At 35.8% G+C, this 3,644-nt stretch overlaps 1 protein-coding gene across 1 annotated transcript in view; it reads left to right on the forward strand.

The window, feature by feature from the left end:
* LOC117169803 overlaps positions 1 to 3,644 on the forward strand; it is a 22,191-nt gene that overhangs the window by 16,545 nt on the left and 2,002 nt on the right. The window lies entirely within an intron of this gene.

Here is a 3,644-nt window from a genome sequence, read left to right on the forward strand (position 1 = left end):
ATGATTTTTCGTCATTTTTTAAGGTTATGGCTCAACCATGACGTGATGGGTGATTTTTGATACCGAATTTAAATTCAGCGCCCCAAAATCCATAGGAATACGCGTGTCTTGTTACCAGATCCGTACACTATTTTTCTTTTGTGTGGCTGTGCAATCAATCAAACGATGACGAATTTCTACCTGTAGAAACCATCACAGCATCAGTACCCAGAACTTTTCAGCCAAACAGTATCTTATTACTCAATTATTTAAGAAGGCCGAATATAACTAACAGAATAAAATGGGATAAAAATGGTTTAGTTTTCATTGATGGACAGCGTATCAAAGATTCAAATGTTACAGATCTTGTTAACGATGCATTGATATATAGAAAAAGATTCGTTCCAGCTGGTAGAAATCAGTTTTCTCATATCCTTCGAGAGCTTGGCACACCACGAGAGCTTGTAAAAAATAGAGAATACTGGAGAGTGAAATCAGATAAACAGTTGACTCGGGACCTCAGTAATAGAACATACTCTACATTTCACCCTCTTATAACGGACGATGATAGTACATATGAGACTAGTGATTCACATAGACTTCGAGACACTCCAAATATAAGAACTCGTACAAGAAGTCGTAGCAGAAATAGAAAAGATCAATCACTGAATCAGCGTGGTTCAGGATAAATAACAAAGTGGCAGTCTTTTAATCTAAGATGAAACTGTTAGAAGAAATATACTACAAGCCAAGTCATCTAGCGTCCTACAGTGGCGCAGAAAAAACAATTCGTGCTGCGCGAGGAAAAGTATCTAGTCCTAAAGTGCTTGAATGGTTAAAGTCACAGGACGCATTTACCATACAAAGGCCTATTCGCAGAAAATTTCAAAGATTACATTATAATCTTAGGTCTATTGATAATGTATGGGAGGCTGATTTAGTTGACCTCCAAAGTCTGTCAACCTACAATAATAATTATACCTTTCTATTAGTGGTAATTGATGTTTTAAGTAAATTTGCCTGGGTCGAGCCTCTTCGAGATAAATCTTCTTTAGAAGTAAGACACGGTTTCGAGCGTATTCATCAGAAAGGTAACAATCTTGTACCTATCTGTTTACAAAAAGATAAAGGGAAGGAATTTGTAGGTGCAACTTTTCAAAAATTTTTGACAGATAATGGAATAAAATTTCGAGTAACGCGGGACCCTAATATTAAAGCAGCCGTAGTAGATCGCTTTAATCGAAATCTCAAAGAACGCATGTGGCGCTACTTTACGCATAAAAATAATTGACGCTATATTGATATCTTACAACAAATTGTAGATGCTTACAATAATGCCAGGCACAGTAGTATTAAAATAAAACCGACTGAAGTTACTATATTCAATGCATCCAAAGCATGGGAAAATATTCAATCACGATTCAGTAAGGAAAAGAGGTCTACAAAAAAGCCTAAGTACAGAGTCTACCACCAAGTTAGAATCACTCGCGAGAAGGGCGTCTTTGAGAAAGGTTACGAATCAGGATGGAGTGAAGAAATATTCTTAATAACTGGATAGGCTATCTGGATAAATTTAATTCCTGGATTCGAGCTTCAAATTAACAATCATTGTAAAAATGAATTCTGATCAATTTTACCTTATTTTACCAAGCAATAGTAGTATGAAATATTTTCCTGATAATAGAGCTTCCAATTTTATAACACAATTGCCATATGAGATTCGGTTGCAAGGACAGTGGGTAGTAGCACTCACAGAAATACAACTTCCTCGTACATTTCTTCATGTGAGACACGATGACTCAATTGAAAACCGTATTACCCTTATGAATGCTGGGACTGACGGGCATACGTTCTCACAATTTGATAGCAATATCAAAAATAGAAAAAGCATTGAGAATGGTATTGACCTTCTTCACAAATATGAAGTACCTGTTGCAGAAGATAAAATAAATAATGAAAATATGAGAGAAAAGTTAGAAGATTTAATAGAACTTATTGTCATTAATGAAAAGTTAGAAGATGAAGCAGAAGTTCTTATGTGGAAAAACCCCTTGTATATTTCTTTGAACCTGGCCTTTATGCCGATATTGAGTCTCTTTTAAATACTCTGAACAGTCTTCCAGAATTAGGACAACATATTAAATTTTAATATGACAAATTGAAAAGCAGCTACATGCGCATACAAAAACAGTGTACAAAATTATGTCAGATGACTGATCAACATTTCTTGGTACTTAGTAATAAATTATCACGTGCTCTTGGTTTTGCACCAGATAATCTACATCCAATTGAAAATAATGAGTATACTGCTAGACATCCACCTAGTCTAACTAGTGGTCTTCTGGATAAATTATTTGTTTACTGTAATATTTGTGAACCTCGCATTACTGGTGATGTAAAAGCTCCACACTTACGTACTGTTTCTGTAGATAAAAGAGATTACTGTTTTGGTACAACCCAAGTCAGTAATTTTTCACCACCCAATTACATACCAGTTCTTCATACCGGATTTTCTACAATTGAAATTAATATAAGGGACCACGCTGGTTTGCCAATACCCTTCGAGTTTGGTACGCTGACAGCTACACTTCACTTTAAACTTATTGACTAGATACAGATAAGAAAGAAAGAAATAATGAGCCAATACGCCGAATATTACGCCTTACAAGCAGGTGGTGGTGGATGGATTCCCCAGATTTATATTGGCGCACCATATCAAAAAGGTCACGGTATTGGAAGCTTTCTTGGCTGTCTATTCCGGCGTGTTCTTCCTTTCTTAACTAGAAGAGCTCGAATTGTCGGAAAAGAAGCTCTTAGAACTGGCAGGAATGTTATGAATGATTTGGATGCTAATGCTCCGATTAAAAATTCATTTAGAAATCGCTTTGGCGAAACTGGTGAGAATTTGAAACGGCGTGCTATTGATAAAATGGAGAATATTATGAATGGTTCTGGTTATAAGAACCTCTAAAAAATAAAAAAGCGTGGTACGGTGAAAAAAAAGAAAGCGACAAAGAATAAAATAAAAACAAAGAATACAAAAAAGTATATAAAGCATAAAATCGGAAGCATTCTATTGATGATATATTTGGAAATTAATAGTGTATAAAATTCGCATCTGACACAAAATATATTTCTTAAAATGTCGTTTCTACATTCTCATTCTTGTGAGTGCTTAAAGTCTGAGTTAGCTCTATTCTCGATACCTCCTACACAACCCTCGATAGAAAGCTCTCAATGGGTACACTATAAACCGGTATCATCCCTTACCGATGACTCGCCTATAGAATTTGTCGTCCCTGGTCATGGTGATGAATACATTGATTTGGCTCACACAATGCTAAATCTTAGGGTGAAATTAATAACACCACCTAGGGTTTCTGCAAATGCCGAAAAATTGGATAGAGCTGGTCATGTAAACAATCTATTACATTCGTTATTCAATCAAGTGGATGTCTACTTTAATCAAAAAGTTGTATCTCCACCCAGTAATTCGCATGATTATCGGGCATACATTGAAACTCTACTTAACTATGGTCCTGCTGCTAAAAATAGTCATCTGACTACCTCTCTTTGGTATAATGAATGCCAATGACTTGTCGTACTTCGAAGAAAGTATACTGCATGCGTCCTTCGTGAAAAGTTGGTTTTCTTTCCTACATTCT

This window comes from Belonocnema kinseyi, chromosome 3 (assembly GCF_010883055.1).
Source record: "Belonocnema kinseyi isolate 2016_QV_RU_SX_M_011 chromosome 3, B_treatae_v1, whole genome shotgun sequence".
Taxonomy (NCBI): domain Eukaryota; kingdom Metazoa; phylum Arthropoda; class Insecta; order Hymenoptera; family Cynipidae; genus Belonocnema; species Belonocnema kinseyi.